The sequence below is a fragment of the Cricetulus griseus genome, assembly GCF_003668045.3.
Source record: "Cricetulus griseus strain 17A/GY chromosome 1 unlocalized genomic scaffold, alternate assembly CriGri-PICRH-1.0 chr1_1, whole genome shotgun sequence".
Lineage (NCBI taxonomy): Eukaryota > Metazoa > Chordata > Mammalia > Rodentia > Cricetidae > Cricetulus > Cricetulus griseus.
In genome coordinates this window covers 216,723,311-216,746,534 of record NW_023276807.1, presented here as the reverse complement: position 1 = coordinate 216,746,534, position 23,224 = coordinate 216,723,311, and the positions used below count along the sequence as shown (strand labels likewise).

General features: G+C 41.1%; 1 long non-coding RNA gene across 4 annotated transcripts in view; it reads right to left on the bottom strand.

Annotated features, from left to right (window-relative positions):
* The window catches only part of LOC113832697, a 97,421-nt gene that overhangs the window by 56,653 nt on the left and 17,544 nt on the right, over positions 1-23,224 (bottom strand). For 2 of the 4 annotated variants that reach the window (XR_003480145.2, XR_004772529.1), the window contains exons 3-5: positions 17,070-18,126; positions 14,497-14,600; positions 9,212-9,382 (exon numbers count right to left, since the gene is read on the bottom strand). This is a non-coding gene — a long non-coding RNA (uncharacterized LOC113832697). Of the gene's footprint in view, positions 1-9,211; positions 9,383-12,367; positions 12,459-14,496; positions 14,601-17,069; positions 18,127-23,224 lie in introns of all 4 variants that reach the window. The other 2 variants (XR_003480146.2, XR_004772528.1) reach the window with 2 other exon arrangements.

Here is a 23,224-nt window from a genome sequence, read left to right as displayed (position 1 = left end):
CTCAGACCGATTGCTGCTGAGTGTACAAACAGAGCTAAGGCTTGGAGGCTACAGCTGCCTCTGCTCCTCCAGGGCCTACTGGCCACTATGCTGACTGTACAGTGTCCATAGGAACAGAGAATGAGTTAGACACAAGGAAGCTAAAGTAGTGTCCCACACAGGCTCTCACTGCTGAACACACTTAGCAATGGCTCTTGATGTACAATTTTTCAACAATATATTAGGAGAAAGTAATATGCATTCAATAAAAATTATATTTTGATATTTTAACCTAAGCTTTTCCTGACCTAGCAATATGAAGTCCATCCTTTCTTTGTCAGGATGTAAGGCTGTACCAGCCACTTCAGCTCCCATTCAGTGGGGCAATGCTTACCTTGACACAGTAAGCAATTGGACTTACAACATCTTGGTCATAAAATGGCTGAGTCAGCTCCAGGCAATATATTTGCAATCAAGCCAAGATGGAAGATCAAAAGCACCATGATTTCTGGACCCGCTCATCCACAGCACATCCTTTGCTCTACTGGGAATCTGCCACACTAGCCCTCCATAGCCTGCACTTGAAGTTCCTGTGTGGATCAAAGCTCGACCCTATTGTAGGCTGGTGAGCTTCTTCATTAGGCTACTCAGTGCTTTCCCCAAGCAGGCTTTTTGAGGACCCGGGGGCTCACTTTGTCTTTCTTTGATGTCCATTTTGGATTTCATTCACAGAACTGTAGCTTCCTTCCCTCTGTCAGACCAATCTCTGGACTAGCTGAGGTCAGTGAGTGAGGGACTGGTGGGGTCAGAGCTTCTTTCTTGGCAAGGATGGCACAGTATTCTCCCATGCTGAGTCAGGCCATCTGCCCAGGAGACTGCCAGCATGGCCAGGATTGTGAACGCTGCCTAGCCAGTGACAAAAGTAGGAGCTAGATCCTGGAAAAATAAAAAATTCGAGACAGGGTCCTCAGGGAGCTAGCTCCTTGGGACTGCTAAACAAGACTTAAACTAAAATTGAAGTTCCACACTTGCACTTCTGGGCTAAATACAACCCTTTAATTAAGGGCAGTTATAAAGCAGGAAGTCCGATTTGCCTATTGCACTACAAAAACATGGAACTGTGCTGGACTTGCTGTGAGGAGCATACACCTAACCCCTCAGTTCTAACTTGTGTGAAGAAAGCTTGCACAGGAACATTTCAATTTGTTTTCATTTTCCATCTCCCTCAACCAAACTTCTCCCCTTGGAGTCTTTATTTCAGTGTGTGTGTGTGTGTGTGTGTGTAGTGGGGTGGGAGGGAATCTGCCTCTTTAAATAAGTGCTTGGACTTTAAAACGCTCAACTAATTTCATTTTCTGGGTAAAAATGTATCTGTGATCAGTACTGAGTCATACCAAAAATACTTCTAGAAGATTTGACCTTTTACTGAAATCCCACATTGAGATAATACGCATAAAATGGTTATCAGTGAGGCTTTTGTTTTTCAAAGGTATGTTTAAAATAAATCACTTTTCAAAAGCAGAAAACTGTTTTCAATTAAGTCCTTCACAGATGATCAGTCTGAATGTTCTTCTTGCTTTTTTATTTCCTTTACATGCAAATTACACCCAGGAGCGCTGTGCGTGCAAACACTGTACAAACCACACTTTGCTTCTGCATTTACTTCGTGTCCAATTAAGTCTCACAAATTCACTGGCTATTGTATTGTATTAGTCCTGGGACAACAACAATTTGAGCAAGAGCTATTTTTTTATTGTGAGTGAAAAAAAACTATTCTAATTAATTATACGAGGATAATTCTTTCTTTTTACTTTGTTCTCACCATAATGAAATACTTATTTTGTGCATTTCCTTGTTTTTTATTCACTGAATTTGGTTTTTGAAAGTTTCATACACATATATAACAAATTCTGATTACTCTCACCCCCGTCCCTTACCTCCTTCTTCCCACTCCTAGTGACCCCACCTGGCTCTGTTACAACTCACTTTTCTACATTCATGCCTTTTTGTTTGTTGTTCCATAAATTTTTAACCAGGGTTGTCTGTGTGACCATGGGTTTGAAACTGTTGAGGCTTGGTAGCCTTACCATTCATTGGCTACACAAAGAAAGGAAATAATTAGGATAACTAATTCTGAATAGATGGAGTGTTTTCAAGCAATTTTTCAATTTTTTCTTAATTCCGAGAATGTCTCAAATGCTGTATCATTTAAAGAGTTTCAAAGACTTTTCATTTGAAGCCCTGTCTAAAGTGACTTATTATGATACCTACTCAAACCCAACTGTTAGGCTTGGCCACCTGGGGTTTAGTCACATGATTTCCCAATCAACTCTGGTTTGCCCTTAAAATGGTAGGACTGTACTAAATGGCAGATTATCTAAAACAGAATCAACTCTAACATTGCTGTTAGAGGCTATTTGTGTTAATGGTAGGTTTTACATTTTCTTTAGAAACTTACTGTGAATACTTGAGGAGAGCAAAATTTTGAACTGAACAAGAAGTCTAGAAAGAGGATCATCATGAAATAATTACATCTAGTTTTCTAAATCATCATAAAAATGGATGTTTCCAAAGTTATCGGTGGTAAGTGACAGGTTTTAAAAATTGGATCAAGGGCTGGGTTGGAGCACAGTTGGTGGAGGGCTTGCCTAGCATGCACAAAGCCTTGGGTTCAATCCCCAACACTATATAAACCAAGCTAAGGTAGCACATGCCTACAATCTCCACGTTCATGAAGTGGAGCCAGGGTGACGATTCCAGGTCATCTTCAGCTATACAGAGGGCCTGACTGGGGAAAGCTAAAGATCTCATCCGCCTGAAAGGCAAGTGCAAGCTAGAAAGGAAAATAAGCCTAATGTTGAGAAGCTGGGCGTCTAGACTCAAGCACAACTAGAAAAGGATGCAGAGCAGTTAGGGCACACAAGCAGCCACCAAGAAGAGGGAGAATGGTTGGGAAAAGAGAGATTGAGTGGAATATCTGATTTGAAGTCACAGGGGACAGCAGTAGGAATGGCCACAGAGTTCAAGAAAAGCCAGTCCTTCAGGTCTTTTGTTTGGGGGTTTGTTTTGTGGTTTGGTATGTTATAGCTGTATTATGTCTCCTTTTATTTATGTTGCTATGGATGAAACTTCTAGAAAAGACTATCTTTTTCAGTCCTCAGGTCCTTCCATCCCTTTCTCTTGGACTAGCTGCTGGGCCAAAGACCTCTGAGAAGGTTTTTCACAGAAGAAATGCCATTATAGTAGGTTTTGCCTCCCTGTTTTTTAGACTAGGGAAGGTAGGAGCTACATCTTCCTAAGCCACCCTCACAAAAAGGAGTCCCATACGAGGAATGCTCTGCACAGCCAAAAACTGTTTTCCTGTGCTGAGCCATGTAACTTTACCAGCTAGGTCAGGTTGACAATTGTTGACAGCCTTTGCTAAGTCATATTCTTAGATGAAGAAAGATGCTGAAACAGAACAATTTTAACCCTAGCACTCGAGTGGCAGAGGCAGGTCTGCACACAGTGAGCTCCCGGTCTAAGCACCCAAGGAACTAAGAAGCACTCTACTGAGATGAGTCAGCTCCAGGGTTTCTCAGGTAAGATGGGGCTGATGGTAAGAGAGACCAAAAGATGTGTGTGACCTACTTCTCAGAAACTCTAGCCTAAATGGCCCCTTTGAAGCTAGTGGCCTGTTATGAGTTCAATTAATGTGAGCACTTTGGTAGAGGGGAGGGGTGCATATCACCTTTCATGAAACTATGAAAGGACGACCATGCCACTTCCTGATTGCAGTGAGAGTTGTGTACCATGGGGCTAAATGACACAAGGGAAAGGAGATCTAGAGATGTATAGAATTCCTATTTATACTTTTATTGCAACTTTCTCATGCCTTTCCTTTCCCTGAACTCTGAAAGCATGATTGTATCTATCACACAATTAATAATCAAATAAATGTGTGAAAATTAAATTCTGACACTATTCATGGATATTGATAGTTATTTTACAGGTCAAACTTTTATGTTTATATTAATTATACATAATAATAGATTTCATTACAATGTTTCAAACACATACATAGTATTTTTCTATCACATTCACTCCCATTACCCTCTCTTGTCTCTTACCTACTAACTAGTTCCCTTCCTCTTCTCAGTTAGAGCCCTTTCTAATTTCATGTGGTTTGTGTGTGAGAGAGAGACAGACAGACAGAGACAGAGACACAGAGAGAGATAGGGTTCAACTACTTTTTGCATTACCAGACTATAGGGCACCCAGGGATACAGCCAAACTTTACTCTGGTGTATCTATAAGACCATTTCTGGATGAAATTAGCACATAAGTTGGTAGGCTGAGTAAAACAGATTGCCTTCCCTAATGTGCTGGGACTCATCTAGCCAGCTAAAGGGCTGAGTAAGAGAATTCTTTCTGCCCCACTGCCTTTGGGCTGGGACATCTATCTTTTCCAGCCTTTAGACTCAAGCTGAAAAAACAAGCACTTCCTGAGGATTAAGCTTGCCAACCTGCACACTGAATTACACCACTAGCAATCCTAGGGTTTCATCTTGCCAATCACACTACAGACTTCTCAGGCTCCCCAGTGAGGTGAGATGGCTCCTTATAAGAAATATCACCATCCCCCTATAACACACACACACACACACACACACACACACACACACACACACTTCTACACCAAAGTTGTCCAAAGGATAAAGACATCTTAGCCTTTCCTTCTTACCCATTTACCCATCCCACAGAACCACAGCCCTTCTTTCTCCTCTCACCTCCCAGCAGGAACTCAGTGTGGTCTTGGGTAGAAGTTGCTCCAGATTGCAAAGGAACTCAGCATACCATCACTACAATAACTTTCAGGCAGGTGCATGTACACCCAAGCCAATACTTTCCTATGGCCTCTGGAAGTAGAAGCAAAGAGTGAAAAATGTCTACCCTGAGCCTACTGATTGGTAGAGACTGCAATGGCTGCTGGAGACCATCCTTCCCAGATGCCTTACTGACTTAATCAAGAGGAAATACAGATGGATTTTGTATGCAGGTGGTTTTTGTTTGCAGACTGGTGGTTTGAATGAGTAATGCCCACTGTAGGCTTATGAATGAGAATGGCCCCCAAAGGTTCTGATACTGAAATAACTTGATCCCCACATGGTGGAAATGTTTAGGAAGGATTAGAGGGTGTGACCTTGTTGGAGGAGATATGTCACTGGAGAGGGGCTTTGAGGTTTTGAAAGTCAACACCATTCCCAGCTATCTCTCTTCTCTCTGTATCCTACATTGAAGATAAGGGTGTGAGCTCCCAGCTTCTGCTCTGGCACCATGTTTGCCTGACTGCTGGCATGCTCCCCGCCATGATGGGCATTGACGATACTGCTGGAACTATAATCAAGCTGCCAATGAACTCTTTCATCAGTTGCCTTGGTCATGGTGTTAATGTCACAGCAAAAGAAAAGTAACTAAGACAGTGGTGGACCGGACCACTTCATCCCCAATTGTAGGCAACATTTGGGAAGGCTATGGAACCTTTAAGGGGTAAAGCCTTCCTGGAGAAGGTCACTGCAGCAGGCTTTGAGGTTTTACAACTTTGCCCCACTTCCTGCTCATTCTCTCTGCTTCCTGTGTGTAGATGAAATGTGATCTTTCTAATTTCTGATTTTACTACCATGCCTTTGTGGACTCTTGCTTTGGAACTGCAAGCTAAAACAAACCCTTTGTTCCTTAAATTTTTTTGGATCATGTACTTCATCATGGCCACAAAAAAGTAATATACAGTATCTTGGGTGACTTGACTTAACAGGTCATTTCACATCAAGTGAGAACAAGCAGGATGTCTAAAGCCAGTGTACTGGAGCAAATGAGGGCAAAATGTTCAAACTGAAAAGCAAGGGCAATGAATCCTCAAAATGAATCCACAGGACAGAGCATGTTTCAGGGACTGCATACATCAGGGAAAGTGTGTGCAAGACAAGGAGGGGATGAGAGAGCCATAAGGTGGATACAGAGCAAGAGAGATGGCAGAAAAATTGTCAAGAGTGGAAAATGGGCATCAGAAGCTTCCTGAGTGGACTCACTGTAAAATCTCAGTGTAAACTCCTGTAAAAAGAAAACTCAGAGCAAATACTCATGTTCACAGAAGCTCAGATCAAAACTGTTGCTTCCTAGAATGGCATGGTTTTCCACAGGTTGTATTTGATTAGCTCTGCATAGCCTGGCTCCAGACTGCAGCATCCTCTCCAATAGCAGCCAAAACAAGTTTTCTCCATGACTGTAGCAACCTTCAGTCTACAGCATTCAGGGTAGTAGAAGTCTTGGGTTTGGGTGTTTCTTTCATTTTTATCTAAGTACCTGTGTACCTATGTCTGTCTGTGTCTGTCTGTCTATGTCTGTGCCTGTGTCTGTCTGTGTCTGTGCCTGTGTCTGTCTGTGTCTGTCTGTCTATGTTTGCGTCTGTGTCTGTGCCTGTGTCTTGTCTGTGTCTGTCTGTTTCTGTGCTTATGTCTGTCTGTGTCTGTGTCTGTGTCTGTGTCTGTGTCTGTGTCTGTGTCTGTGTCTGTGTCTGTGTCTGTGTCTGTGTGTGCCTATGTCTGTGCCTGTCTGTGTCTGTGCTTGTGTCTGTCTGTTTTTGTGCTTATGTCTGTCTGTGTCTGTGTCTGTGTCTGTGTCTGTGTCTGTGTCTGTGTCTGTGTCTGTGTCTGTGTCTGTGTCTGTGTCTGTGTCTGTGTGTGCCTATGTCTGTGCCTGTCTGTGTCTGTGCTTGTGTCTGTCTGTTTTTGTGCTTATGTCTGTCTGTGTCTGTGTCTGTGTCTGTGTCTGTGTCTGTGTCTTGTCTGTGTCTGTCTTTGTCATTGTCTGTGTATGCTTCCTATGTGAGTTCCAAGACAGGCAGAAGCCAGAAGAAGGTGTCATATCCCCTGGAACTAGAGTTACAGGTATTGCCAGGCATCCAACATGGGTTCATGGAACCAAACACAGATGTTGTGTAAAAGCAGCAAGTATTCTAACTGCTAAGCAATCTCTCCAACCCTGCTGTTTCTTGATGTGTATTCTGGTCACCTCTTATTTTTATGGCTCTTAATTAGTATCTTGTGGCATATAGCCTCTATCAATTAACTCAAGAAAAGCACAGTGGGAGGTGTCTAACCTCTTGTCCTTAAGCACAGTTGGAAATTCCCTCTATAATGTGCCAGACCAATAGAAAGTTGAAACAGAGCCCTCCTGACCACATAGAAAATATAAAAATGGCAACAAAGGTCAGCTTAAACTGAGTTTTAGCACCTAAGAAGAAGAGCAAATGTTTTAGAATTAAAAAAAAAAAAAAACATGTGCTAGAGAGCTGTCTCAGTGCTTGGAAGGATGGGGGCTGAAGAGATGGCTCAGTGGTTGGGAGCACTGACTATTCTTCAGGAAGACCTGGGTTCAGTTTCCAGCATCTACATGGTTGTTCATGGCCATCCTTAACTCTATTCCAGGGTAGCCAATGTCCTCCTCTGACTTCTATGGGTACAAATTATACATGTGCACAGACATACATGCAGCAAAAAAAAATACAGAATATAGCAGCAAAAACCATAAAACAATAAATAAATAAATCTAAAAAAGAAAAAACACCACAGAATATAGCCAGTCTGTGAATCCCCTGTCACAAAAGCTGTCATAAAGAGGAACTAGACATCCAAGTCATAATAACTGAGAACCTTTCCCCAAAAGTCTCCATAAAGAGGAACCTAGACATGACTGTGTCACAATCTTGGATGACAGTTAAATTATAAAGTTAACACTTAGAACTAAGATTAAATGTCATCAATGTTACCCTTGAAAGTCCTTTAGAAATTACATCTCTCGATTAGGTCCAACACATCCAAATTTGCCTCCAGTGGGGGATGGTAGAACAACTGGCTATGGGTTTGACAGAGACCAGACTCTAGCTTTGGCTCGAAGGCTGCATGGTGGGTAGAGGGTGGATCTCGGCGGTAGAGTACCTGTCTAGTATGGAACAAAGCCCAGTTCAAGTCCCAGCACCGTAAAAATTAAGTAATTATATAATTGGTTTACTATGCCTATACTCCCAGCTACTTGAAGACCATAGCATGAGGACCACTTGAGCCCTGTAGCCCAGAGTTCAGCCTATACAACACAGCAAGAGTTTGTCTATAAGAATGAATACAGACTAGTGGTAACAACAATATTTTGTATGAAAAAATATTAGGATCATACTTTGTGTCTGGGTAACATTCATACTCAGAGGACCACATGAGAACTAAGTTCTCTTGCAAGCTTCAGCAAATACTCACCAATGGAAGTGCAAACATGATTAAATTTAATTGAAATTTTCATTTTTATAACTAAATACATATTTTATGGAATTGGACCCAGTTCTCAAGTGGAGGGGGGAAGAAGTGACTGTAATACTGGAATTGATTCCACATATCATTCACTCAAAAATCATTTGGGAGCTTGGTTTCATTAGCAAATATATTCAATTTAAAATTCAAGGAAACCATTTTTTCTTAGGTATTCAGAAATACCCCAGAGGTAGAGAGCAGACAAGCTGTCTCCAGAGTATATAGCACCACAGAGAAAGTTAACAGATGAAAATATCTAAAAATAGGCACACATTGTTTTTCCATGACTTAATATTTAGCTTGGGCCACATGAAGAGTAGAACTGACCCTTAAGTAGACAGGACCCATAACTGGAAACACTTAGAAATTAGAAGAGGATGCTTCCAGTTCCAGAGAGCAGCTCATTCAGGGATGCAGGCTACACAGATGTGGTGGGTTTAGAGGATATGCTAAGTGTGTAGGTGTACAAAGCATCTAGAAACTCAGCTGGAGCACTAAGCACCCACTCTTCTAGAAAGCCTACTGGCCACCTACAGACATCATCACTCCATCACAGCAGGACAGTCCAGCCTCCCATTGCTGTCAGCACAGCACAATCTAGCTAAGTGATCCACAAATGAGTGATAGCCTTCCCCTGGCAACAATGGGGCAGTAACAATGAACAAGAGCAAGGGTGGAAAACTAGTCTAAAAAGTTACTACAGCTAGAGTCTGCAGCCAGATGGGAGTAGCATGAGCTGCTCCCCTGATGAAGCTGTTGTTTTCAGCAGACTGAGCATCTGAGGTATGCTTAACATTGTGAGCATTTCTCATGTGAGACTGTCATAAGAGGGAGGCTCATTCCTCAGTGTGCGAAGTCAGCATGGGCTTTTGAAGGTCATGCCATTTACCCACCATCCTGCCGTGAGAGGCTTCTGGTCCTGGAGGCTAAGAACAGGAGAACTCAGGCTCAGCTGGAGGTCAGGATAATTGCTTCAGATTACAGTCAGCTTCCAAAATCAAAGCAAGGATGGAGTTCATGTTGTGTTTAGTGGTAAAATAATCCTTCATTTTCACTGTGGAATCCTAGAGGGACATTTTTAAAACAGAAATTTGAGAACACTTAAATTATTCACTAGAGAAAAAATAAAAAGGGAACCAATGAGGGAAAATTATAGCATTACAAAAGATTTCCAAGTTTAGGGATCAAGGACAAGGATGTAAGATCCTACAGAATAAATGTGAGTCAAGGGCTTGACAGACTGAGACAAAGGGATGGTCCATTTTATCATTTTCTCCATTTCTCTAGAAGACCTTGTTCTCCTTGTAGCTAAGCAAATGAAGAAAGGGCCACTTCAAAGCCACAAAACTTATTTTTTCCTTATTCAAACAAATATGTGACCACCTGGGATACTGAAGACTCAAGAAGTGAGAAAAGAAGATGTTAGGCAACAAGATAGAGACTTGTATAATAAAAACTTAAAGATACTGAAGAAAGAAATTGGATATATTGGAAAATGGAAAAAAAAAAAAAACTCCTATGCTCATGGGTTGGTAGGATCAATATAGTGAAAATGTCCATCTAACCAAAATCTACAGATTCAACAGAATCCCCATCAAAATTCCAACACAATTCTTCATGGAACTTGAAAAGACAATTTTTAGCTTTTTATGGAAATGCAAAATACCCAGGATAGCTAAAACAGTCCTGAATAATAAAAGAACTGATGAAGTATCAGCATACCAGAGTTCAGGGTGTACTACAGAACTTTAGAAAGAAAAAAAAAAAAAACAGCTTGGTATTGACATAAACAAACAGGCATGTTAAACAATGGAATCCAAATGAAGACACAGACATAAGTCCACACAACTATGCACACCTGATTTTTGAGAAAAATTCAAACATACATTGGGAAAAAAATACAGCATCTTCAACAAATGATTCTGGTCAAACTGGATGGCTACATGTTGAAGAATCCAAATACATCTATGTTTATCACCCTGCACAAAATTCAACTCCTAATGGATCAAGAGTCTCAACATAAGGCCAGGTAGATGCCCTGAATCTCATAGAAGAGAAAGTGGGGAATGGTCTTGAACATAAAGCACAGGAAAAGACTTTCTAAACAAAGCACATAAACACAGGCCCTAAGACTGGGAATTACTAAATGAGACCTCATGAAACTGAAAAGTTTCTATTTGGCAAAGGACACCATCATTCAAAGTGGCAGAATGGGAAAATATCTTTGACAACTACACATCTGATAGAGGGCTAATATCTAAAACATATAAAGAACAACACACACAAAAAAAAACCTTGAACATCAAGAAAACAAATAACCCAATTTAAAAATGTTATGTAGAATTAAACAGAGAGCTCTCAAAAGATGAAACACAAATGGTTAAGAAACACTTAAAGAAATGGTCAACAAATTGAGATGTGGTGGTGCAAGCCTTTAATCCCAGCACTCAGAAAGCAGAGGCAGGAAAATCTCTGAGTTCAAGGCCAGCCTGGTCTACAGAGCAAGTTCCAGGATAGCTGGGGCTACACAAAGAAACCCTGTCTCAAAAAACCAAAGAAGAGGAGGATAAGGAGGAGGAGGAAAAGAAGAAGAGGAGGAGGAATGTTCAACATCCTTAGTCATCAAGGAAATGAAAATCGAAACTACTTTGAGATTTCATCTTACACCAGTGAAAATAACAATGAAACAAACGACAGCCCATGCTGGTGAGGATTTGGGGAAAGGAGAACTAATTCACCCATTACTAGTGGGAATGCAAATTTGTACAGTCACAATGGAAATCAAAGTGGTAGTTCCTCAGGAAGCTTGGAGTTGATCTACCTCAAGATCCAGCTATACCACTCTTGGGCATATCCAAAGGACTCTACACCCTGCTATGGAGACACGTGTTCATCCATGTTCATTGTTTCTCTATTAGCCAGAAATTGTAAATACCCTAGATGCCTATCAACCAAGGAATGGATAATGAAAAAGTGGTACATTTACCCAGTGGAATACAATTCAACTGTTAAGAAAAATGAAATTATGAAACTTGCAGGTAAATTGATGAGTGAGGTAACCCAGACTCAAAAAGACAAATACTGTATGTTTCTCTTATATGTGGATATTAGCTTTGAAGCCTTTCATATTCATGCTATAATATGTATAACCATAGAGGTTAGGGACTAGAGGAAGGGGAGGATATCCTAAGAAAGGAGAAGTTAATATATAGTTATGGAAAAATTATGTGGGGGAGACACTTGGACAGGAGGATTAAATGGGGAGGGGGTGGAAGATGGGGTAAGGGAGAAAGACAACACTAAGGACCATTTGTAAGGCTATGTGGAAACCTATTACCACAGAAGCCTCTAAAAATATATACATGTACAAAAGAAATATAAATGAAGTCACCAAATAACGGGGAGACAATGTCCTAACTAGACTTCTCTTACCACCAAGTGGAACCTTCAGTGCAAGAAGTAGGTCACATCTAATTGAGTTGTCCAAAGGGGACCATGGAAACCCCTAAAACAACCCAGGCTATTGCCAAAGTTATTGGTTGTTCTCTACTACACAAAGGTAAGGCCCCATTGCTGAAGTACTTATATATGTCATCAAACATGGAAAAGTCAAAATATTGTCTTAACTAGAGGCTTCACCCCTATTGACTACTGTTTATGGTATTGGAAGGTACTGTGCATGCTATCAGAGAAGAAATGTAAATACTAACCTATCTACAAACCCTTCAATCTATAACAGTCACCAGCCTGCAAGACATGTTATACAATAATGGCACAGATGTTGTGGGAATAGCCAACTACCATCTGATCAGATTTAAGGCTCACTCCATGAAATGGAACCCATACCTGCCACTGCTCAGGTAGCCAAGAACCTGAGAATAGATAGGCTATGGAGTTAGAACAAAATCAATACTATTGTTCTACTAAAGGAACATAGCAATAAAATGACTCCTAAGGAAATTTTGGTTCACCCATAGATCAGTGCCTTTCTCTACAATCATCAGAGAAACTTCCCCTTACAGTTGATGGGAACTAACACAGAGACCCACCTGGACGATGTGCAAAAGCTGAGAGGTTTTGAAGCACTTGGTCCTAAGTAGGATGTCTTCATCAAAGCCCTCCAGTCAGGGATAGGGGGAGCTATGCAGAAAACGAGGCAGAAAGGTAAGAAGAGCCAGAAAGGATGGATGACTCGAAGGAAACAGTGTCTTCAAGATGCAACAGGTCTGAGACACATGTGAACTCATAGAATCTATGGCAGCATGCACAGGTTCAAGCTAGGCTGGGTTTCAGCACTGAGAGGAAAAAGTGGACATGGGCTCTCAATGCCTAACAAAGAAGCTATCTGCAGTGGACAACCACTTGCAAAGGAAAACTTAGTTTTCTCCAATGGAGTTTCAGTGAGTATACTAACTATACTTAAGGGCCTGTTCCATGCCCAGCAGTAGATGGCCAACACAAAATTAACTCAATGTTTTGTTTGGTTTGCTTTTTGGGTGTATTTTGGGTTGGGGGGGCTTTGGGAGGAGGGTGGAGTTGTAGTTTTTTGTTTCAGATTGTTTTGTTTTGGCATTTGGATTGAAAAATAATAGCATTTTCTAGAATTCAGTAAGAATTAGCTGTGTGAAGGAAAATAGGTGATAGCAATTAGCAATAAAAAATGAATGCTTGAGTTCCTAAGAAGTTTGAAGTGTCTCTATTGAAAGGCATAAAAGCTAGCACATAGGCATGGTGGCACATCCCATTAATCACAGAACTTGGGAGACAGAGGCAGGTGGATCTCTCTGAGTTCCAAGCCAACCTTGTCTACACATCGAGTTTTACACCAGCCAGGGCTACATAATGAGTCCTTATCTTATGGGAGGGAAAAAAGGAAACCCACAATGGACGAACTCCTCAGTCCTCCTCAGCTGGAACTTTTCAGCTTTTACAGTATTTTTTAGTTCAGCATATTATAATGAAAATGAAATTAGTCTATGAGCTAATTATTTCATGAATGTATCTTGTTCTCCCCATGTGTCACATCACATCACGTCCTTAAGTATAAGAACTGTTCTTAATGAGAAGAGGAAATACACAAAGTACTGATGGGGAATATTATTTTAAGGTGTGTGACTTTTGTTTATGCTACATTTGTTTAACTCTGTGGAACTGTGTCACTGTGCCTGTCTAAAACAACTGATGGGCTAATAAAGAGCTGAACCGCCAATAGCAAGGCAGGAGCGGGGCTGGCAGACAGCATATAAATAAAAGGAGAACCGAGGAGAAAGAGGGGAATGAGAGAACGAGGAGATGAGGACACTAGGAGCCACCCACCCAGCCAGCCAAGAGAAAGATATACAAAAGTAAGTAAAAGATAAAAGCTCCTAAGCCAAAGCTGGACAGGATAATTTAAGTTAAGAAAAGTTGGCAAGAAACAAGCCAAGCTAAGGCTGGGCATTCATAACTAAGAATAAGCCTGTGTGTGTGATTTATTTGGGTGCTGGATGGTAGGCCCCCAAAAAGCCAAATGAGTAAAACATCACACTACAAAGCACATTATGTTCTTGCATAAAATAGCTTTTTAAACCCAGGATGATAAAATAAAAACTTTTAAACAATTATATTTTACTTTCAGACCCTCTGAGCCTAGAGTAGACCTTAGTAAATATTTGCCTAGTGTACTATAAACAAATTAAGCATGTGCCTTGAATCCTGTCCCAGCAAGGGAAAGACTGTGGACATGGCCAAATTATACTTAATCATGGCACCACGATTGGTTTGTAACAAGGGATTTTTCCTTTTTTATTGTTTTGAATATCCAAAACTCTACCCCTGTCTCACAGCAAGCTCCTACAAATTTATTGTATTTTCATATTTCCATAATGACCCCTGCTGGTAGCAGAAGAGTGGACAAAGTACAGAGATGATGTTCAGCTGTAGTATCTCACAGGTGATGCTCCTACATATGCAAAGAGCACATCTCAATGGCCCCAGAGACCTAAGTGCCAAGGGCTGATAAAGGCAGGTGCAACCCCTGTGCTGTTTTCCAGGCTGTGTCCTATGACCTCAACCTAAAGCAAAGCTGAAGCAAAGAAGGTTTGTGTTATTCAGGACCTTAAAAATCATCAATTCATTCACTAGATATTTCCCTCCACTTCCAAGTTGTCATTCAAAATACAGCAAGTTAAGCAATTACCTTTCTCTTAAATTCTCCATCTTCTTTTATATAATTAAGTACTTGATCAAGGCTGAAGTGGCCCAAAGGACAATGCATGGGGCATTTGTCTCACCAGAAACCTCCTGAGGAGTAAGAAAAGAAATGCAACAAGATGATCCATTCTAGAAATGCTGCTCTCTACCCTGCAGTGCCAGCCACTTTATACTGTAAGCTTGAAGAAAGGCACACCCGCCTGTCTTCCAGCGTCCGGTGCCCATGGCTGGTACATGGGAAGTGCCACTGGATGTGTTTAGTCACACAAGAGGATGTGAGGGGTTCACATGTGCTCCAAAAATCACTCCTGAGTAAACCTTGTCTAGAGACCAAGATGTTGACCAGATCCAGCGGGCTTGCTTGACGGTGCTTAAGTGTGTTAATTTAACCAAAGAGTTTAGGAGGTAGGAAAAGTCACCAAATGAGCTATGTGCACATGCGTTTCCTAAACAGTTAATAGGTAATGTATCGTTTATTAGGACAAATTGTACAGACATTTTCTTGTTTAACCAGCAATAACTTCTCAATAAAAACCAGTCATGTGTGCTAGTGATAGGGACAGAACATTTCTTTTTCTCACTGCCTACAAGTTGGAGACCACACAGACCTTCACTCAGCTGATGGGCCACTTGTGGCTTTTGGGGTTTGTTTTATTCTCTTCCTTCCTTCCTTTCTTCCTACCTTCCTTCCTTCCTTCCTTTCTTTTTTGTCTTTGTATATATATGAGCTTCTTAGACATCCCTGGACTTTCTCTCCCTTGATTTCTTTCACACAGACAAGGAATGGCTCACAGGCAAAGTGGAGTTTTCTGATTCCCCCTTTCAAACTTATTTCCCTTCCCCCAGAACACTAGGGCAAGAGACGGAATTATTTCGGGTATTAATCAGAAGCTGCAATTTGCTTTCAACAAGAAAAACCCTTTGGGCACTTTAAAAGGCTCTCTTTTTACTCCCACTGACTGTAGATAATAAATCAATTCAGCAAATGTGACAAACAGCTACTGTGCCAACGCTAGCCGACACTGTTAGGCAGATCTCAGGAGTCCCCTCAAAGAATCAAGCTCATGGTCTAGTATCAGACTTGTCCTGCCCACAAGACATTGTAGCTGATGTGACATTCCCGGGCCATCCTCATATCACTGAGGCTACCTCTATTTGCATGTGTGGCAGAAAGAATGTGCTGTTTGAGAGTCCCGTGGCACATTGGAACACCCTACAATAAACCCTATTTCTCAGATTCCCACTCTTTGTGGAAATCCATAATCTGTGGGTTTCATTTATAATCTGTTTGGGCTTCCTTCATCAGTGGTTTGGATGGAAGTCGATACTGTAGATACAAACCAGTATGATACGGGGTAAGGGGCTCCATGGGCCATGTCAAGTGAATGTGAGTGAGTGCATACTCAGAGGACATCCTGAGCTGGAACCCACACCGCAGCTATGAGTGCTTCATTCTTTGCTTTAAAGCCTGAGAGAGTACTACAGGGACGAATTCTTGTCTATTTAAAGACAAGAATCTCAGGGGAAGCCCCAACTCTTCTAATACTCGTATCAAAATTCATTTTGAAAAGATAAATATTTCCTTGTCTGGGTCTCTGACCTAAAATAAGCTTGGTTAAACCAGCCGAGCAAGGTCAAGGAAAATAATATTTAGCACCTCTCATAAACCAAGAATTACAGTGAGACGCCTTTAAATCTCAAAACGATATGTAATTTACCATCCTCAAAACTCTACAGCTGAGGCAACAAAAGTTTAGAGAGGCCAGGGAGCTTGCTGGTGCCATGCAGCTCATAAATGGTAGAATTGAATTCTCTCCTCCTCTGACAGCTTGCTGCATCCTCCCTAACCAGGGCTGTATGACTGCTGCCATTGAATACTCAAGTAAGTGTGGGGTGTGGTCATCCATGGCCTAAGTTTGCATATACGTTTGTGTCACGTTTTGTGTGTATGTGCACGTGTGAGCATGTTTGTACATGTATGTGTGCAGGTGTGCATGCATAATATGTATGGAAGCCAAAAGTTAATGTCAAGTGTATCTCATACACATACTTGGAAAGGGCCATTCTGTAGCAAAATTAGCAATACTATTACTCCACGAATGGCCCTTAAGAGATGTAGACTGGAAAGTCATTGCGTCCCACCCCTTGTAAGCTCAACACAACTTAAATGACTTCTCTTCAAAGAAGGTAAAGTGGTTTCCATCAAGGATGGGATAAAGTAAATATGATTCCTCACAAAAAAAACAGCATGAGACCTTTTATTCTATTGGATATTTCCCATAGAGCTGATCATTCCAAGGAAAATGTCCATTCATTTCAGCTCCAAGGGACGTGCAAACTGACTCAGGTGACAGTAGACCTTCATTTATATGCCATATAGAAATAAGTATTTCTCTCCCCTCATTGTGCTACCTGAGTTGGCTGGGATGCACTGGGGTGCCTGTAAATGCCTCGCTTTTCAGACTTGGGTACCCTGTCTTAAGGTTTCTATTGTTGTGAAGAGACACCATGACAATGGCAACTCATAAAGAAAACATTCAATTGGGGTGGCTCACTTACAGTTTCAGAGGTTCAGCCCATTATCATCGTGACAGGGAGCATGGTGGCATGCAGGCTGATGTGCTGTTGAAGTATCTGAGAGGCCTACATCCTACAGGCAACACAAAGTCAACTCACACTGGGCGGGATCCTGACAATAGAAACCCTCAAAGCCCACCCCCACAGTGGCACACTTCCTCCAACAAGGCCATACCCACTCCAACAAAGCCACACCTCCTAATAATGCCACTCCCTATTAGATTATGAAGACCAATTACATTCAAACTACCACATACCCTCCAAAGGAATCCTACAATCTTGCAGGTTCAGGAAGAAGCATCACCCAATACCTAGACCCATATACAGTCTACAGGCTTTAACGACACTCTGTCCAAGCTAGCATGTGCAAGGGACTCTTCCATGCTTCATGCAGACCCTTTCGAAGCCAAGACTATTATGTATATAGCATTGATCAGTAATCTGAGGTTTAGAGATATTAAGGTGTTTTCTTCATAATCCTGTAGCTGTTTGGGGACAACAAAGAACATGTGAAGCACACCACAGTGTACACAGGAGACAGCAGACCTCATACTCACCTCCTGGTTGTGCATAGATAGCAGCATGGCCTGAGACAGGCTTCTGCCCCCCTCCTTCTCACTGAACAGGAACAGCAGAAACATCCACTTCACAGGCTTATGGTGGTTAATTGGGCCATAGAACTAATGAATGGCAGTTCAAAATGCTCAACAGTTTTCATTACTTTCCCTTCTACACATGCTCCTTGAAGGTCAAGGCTACATCTTTTTTTAAAGGTTTATTTACTTTATCTCGATTTTTATGTGTACAAGTGCTTGTATGTATGTATAAACTTACACTGTGTGCATACCTGGTGCTCACAGAACCCAGAAGATGACATCAGATTTCCTGGAACTGGAGTTACAGATGATTGTGAGCAACTATGTGGGTGCTGGGAACTGAACTCAGATCCTCTGAAAGAGCAATATGTCCTTAACTTGCTTCTTAACCCATTCTGGTTTTGTTTGTTCAAAGTGAAAGAGTAGGTGGTATGCAAAGAGCCCTGTAGGAAAAAACAAAGGAATGGTAGATGGCAGGGTAAAATAAACATACTTCTAAAAGAAGGGAGGAGGAGAATCAGGAGAGTATCAGGTATGAGTCACGAACACAGTGAAGGAAAGAAGTAATGAGGAAATACGGCATCCATGTCTGGCTCTCCTTACTCCTGCCTGGTACAGCCTCCTAACTGAACTTCATTGGAAAACTGAAATCCAGATGAGCCTTTGGAAGGCTGGAGAGATGGCTCAGCAGTTAAGAGGACATACTCTTTCAGAGGACCCAGGCTTGAGTCCCAGTGCCCACATCAGGCAGCTTATGATCACTTGTAACTTCAGCTTCAGGGGACCCAACACCCTCTGCTGGCCTCTGCAGGTACTTCACACACACACACACACACACACACACACACACACACACACACACGTTAATCATCATAATAAACTTTTAAAAAGGTAAACCTTTGGGCCCTGGCCAGAAGAGTACCTGATGACACCAGGGTCTTTGGGTGGACAGATGAACTGTCCTATAGTGGATAATATTCCATCACAATGGGCTTCATTCATCTTCACTTCCAAAAACAATTTTTCTATCTATGTCCAAACTTCCATAGACACTGATTTTACAAAGCAATATTTTGTAAACAAGAGAGTAAGGAACAAAACAGTTTCCCTTGTCTTCCATAACCACTTTTCATGAGGTTTTGGAGTCATCGACCACCAGAGAAAGAACAACAGACTACAGAAATTCTAAAACACCCCACTGCTCTTTTCTTCCCCCAAATTACTAAAGCACACATATTATATACCGTTGTTTTCATTATTCAACAGATTCAAGGGTGTGCTGTCTTTCCCACTAAATTTTAAGTTCCTTGAGAGTAGAATCTAATCATCTCTTAGGTGGAAGACAGGTTCCAGGAGCCCTCAGATTTTTCTACATAATCGTAGTATTTTTATGGAACCTCTGTGCATGATCCTACATACTTTAAAGCATCTCTAGACCATTTACAGTAATTGTTATACGGCATTGTTAGGTAACATTCCAAAAACGAATCTGTATATGTCAATGTAGGTGCACCTCTTCTTTACAAATAGTTGTAATTTAAAATTGGTTGAACCCAGGGATATAGAGCTCATGGAAATGAGGGACACCAACTAGTTTGTACCCCTAAAGTCATAAACATGGTTTCTGAAATAGACCAAAGATTCAAGAAAAATTCACTGCCCCAAGTGATCTCATGTTTTTATCTTGTCCGCTTATTTTCATTTTTAAATGTATCTTTACGGGGCTGGAGATGTAGCTCAAGTGAGAGAACCCATCTGGCCTGCACAGGGCTCTATCTCTAACATTAAAGATAAAATAAGGTCATCTTTATTGCCTTCTCAAAACTCTTCTCTCAAGGGCAAGAGAATATAGTCTTCCATGAGGAAAGTTGAGGATGAACCACAGCTAAGATTTCAAAAGAAATTTCAATAAGCCAATGACCTCTACTTTCTTATCTGAAAAATTAATCTGCATACCAAAAAAAATAAAAAAGTTGCTATCCCATTATGTGATAATAGTTCACCATGTTGCCATGTAAACACTACAGAGCCAGAACAATCAATAAATGTTCTGGAAATAATACTGATACAGTTCTAAAAATATCACTTCCTTTTCAAGACATAAATTTCCCAGATGATGCAAAAACATAAGGAAAAGACCTGGAACCGGTCAAGGCAGCCGAGACTAGGGACTATTCACTCACTGGATCCAATCTGAGCTTGGCTTTTGAATTCTCTTGGGCCTCAAGCACCTTAGCTGGCCTCCACCAAAAGAATGAAGCTTTACTGTGATACTTTCCCCCTCCTCCCCTTGCTAAGCCTTTTGAATTACCCAGGAAAAGCTTCTGTGAAGACCGAACTCCAACTCAGGCTATATTGAAACAGGTTACATTTGTCTTCAATTGCCCTTGAGACCTCTTTGCAGGAGTTATTCCCATTGTTTCTGTCATTTCATTCCCAATACAAAAGACTTTATTCTGGGATATTTATGCTGAGTCGCACTGCCAAAGTCCCATGCTCTGTGGCTATAGATGTATTCTCAGGACCATCTTTCCTCCTCCCGATTTCATGGTTAACACTTGCATGAGTCTCAGAGACTGCTTAAAAAGCCAGGCCAACATGCTGAGCGCTACAGGAACATACTAGCACTGTGGCAGCAAAGGGAGAGAGAGAGAGAGAGAGAGAGAGAGAGAGAGAGAGAGAGAGAGAGAGAGAACAAAGAGAGGAGGGGAGGGAAGGAGGGAGGGAGGAGGGAGGAGGGAGGGAGGGAGGGAGGGAGGGAGGAGGAGGGAAAAGGAAGGTCAAAAAAAGAAAGAAAACAAGGTGGGTGGGAGCCAGCAAGATGGCTTGCCATCAAACCTGTAGACCTGAGTCCGATCCCCGAAAACCAAATGGTGGAAGGAGAGAATCAAGCCTTCAAACTATGCTCTGATCTCTGACCTCCACATGTATATCATGACATTCATATGCATATACACATGTACATATACACACATACTAAATAAACATTAAAATATTATATTAAAAAATAAGATGGATAGCACCTGACATTGTATTCTGGCCTACACACACACACACACACACACACACACACACACACACAAAAGAACATAAAACTCTCCCTATAAAAAGTTATAATAATTGGGAAAAGAAATACCTGGTTTCTATAGGCCTAGGGGTACATACTACCCAGAAAAATTTGTACGTGTGCACACCAACAACATAAAATAAAAAATTAAAATTGTTGTCTACAATCTTTAACCTGGTGCCTTCCAGAAGGTGAGAAAATGTGTGTGCAATGCCACTTGGGATGGATAGCTTCACATTTTTTGGCGTATCTGAGTACACCCAGTCAAGAAGGGGTTGGGGTGGGTGTTTTCATCTCTTTCCTGAGCCCTATTCTCTTTGGACTAAAACTGCACAGAAGAAAAGCTTTCAATGTAGGGGTAACTCTTATTTGGGGCACACTATTTTCACTTTCAATGATAGAACTAAAAAATGGCTCACAGGGTTACAGGAGCACAGGAAAAAGTGTCTGCTATAATTCACTTGCCTTTAAGCAAAACCCCGAGAGCCATCACTGCAGTAATCCTGCCCCATGGCAGAGGACTGTCAAACTCAATTGCATGGAAATGCAAGCAAATGGTTTGGGCAAACCCCTTATCAATCTTTCCCTTGCTCATACAATTAGGACACTTGAGATCAAGATTCTAATAACATTGAATCAGTGCTCTGATTATATAATGTGCTTTTTATGTTAGTTTAACACAGCACTCTCTGTCCCCATACATATATTAGGATACTATTACAAGAGCTATTTGTACATTCCAAGTAAAGCTAGAGAATATTCTTGATGAAAATTTACCCCTGAGAAGAGATTTGAGAACACAAAATCTTCCGTCACACTGCCTCATCCTGAGCTGGTATGTCCTATATCACCATTTAATGTAATTCGCCTCCTTAGACACTTCCCCTAATTGAGACTATAGAAAACTACTAGATTAACAGTGAGCATATAGTATGTGCCCAAGAAAGATTTGATGAGTGAATGAATGAGTACAATATCAAAAACACTAACAAGTTCTAATTCAAAAGGTTCATATATAGAATCATATCTGATTTTCCTTACTAATACCATTCCTGGAGGCTAAAAGGATGGCTCAGTGGTTAAGAGTACTGGTTGCTCTTCCAGAGGACCTGGGTTTGATTCCCAGCACCCACACAAGGGCTCATAAGTGTCTGTAACTCCAATAAAGGGGGTCTGACGCCCTCTTCTGGCATCTACAGGCACTGCATGCACATAGTGCACAGGCATACATGGAGACAGAACACCATACACACAAAATAAAAAATAGAGGTTAAAAAAGTACCATTTATTATTTCTAGCTTCAATATTTATCTTAAATAAGTTAATGAATAACAGTTAAGGGCTAGAGAGATAATTCAGTAATTAAAAGTACTGACAGCTCTCCCAAAGGACCCAGGTTCAATCCTAGCACTGATATGGCAGCTCACAAACCTCTGTAAGTCCAGTCAGACCAAGGTCCAGTGCCTTCTTCTGGCCTTTGCTGGTACCTCATGCACATGGTGCACAGACTTACATGCAGACCACACACAAAATTTTTTATTAAAAATATAGTCAGAGAAACTATACCCACAAAATCTCACCTACAAGGTTGCCGAAACATGAACTAAACACAGATGACGTTAGTGTAAGGGGGAAGCTCACAAGCCCTAAAGCCCACACAAAGACAGCTGGGGGATGCTGCGTGGGAGAAATGGACTTCCCTAGGGAAGAGCACACAGATTAGTTATCCAATCCTAGTGGTCAGCCCTGAAATCATATATACAAATAGCATTATATAGACCTAGTAGGTTGCACTTATAAATTTAGGAATCTATCTATATATGTATATAACAATAATTAAAGAATAAGAGACTGGCACTGGAGAGATGGCTCAGAGGTTAAGAGCACTGGCTGCTCTTCCAGAGGTCCTGAGTTCAATTCCCACAACCACATGGTGGCTCACAACCATCTATAATAAAATCTGGGGCCCTTCCTGGCATGAAAGTGTACATGCAAGCAGAATATTGTATACATGATAAATAAATCTTTTTAAAAAAAAAAGAAAAAGAGAACAAATTTGAGAGAGTGCAAGGAGTTCATAGGAGGGTTTGAAGAAATAAAGGGTATGGAAAGTGATATAAATACATTATAATCTAAAAATAATAGTAACAATAATAAATGACTAATATATAAATAAATAGTAGTTAAATGTAGGAGGAAGTTTCTGTCCCACCCACCAGTTTCCAAATGACTGATGCAGAGGCTTAATATTAATTATAAATGTTCAGCTGATAGCTCGAGCTTATTACTAACTAGCTCTTACAACTTAAATTAACCCATTTCTATTAATCTATATTCTGCCACATAACTTTTATCTTTATCCCATTTTGTGTGTCCAACTCATTCTGCATCTGGCTGGCAACTCCTCTCTCTGTCCTTCTTCCCATCATTCTCAGTTTGGTCCTCCTGCCTAACTTTATCCTGGTCAGCTATTG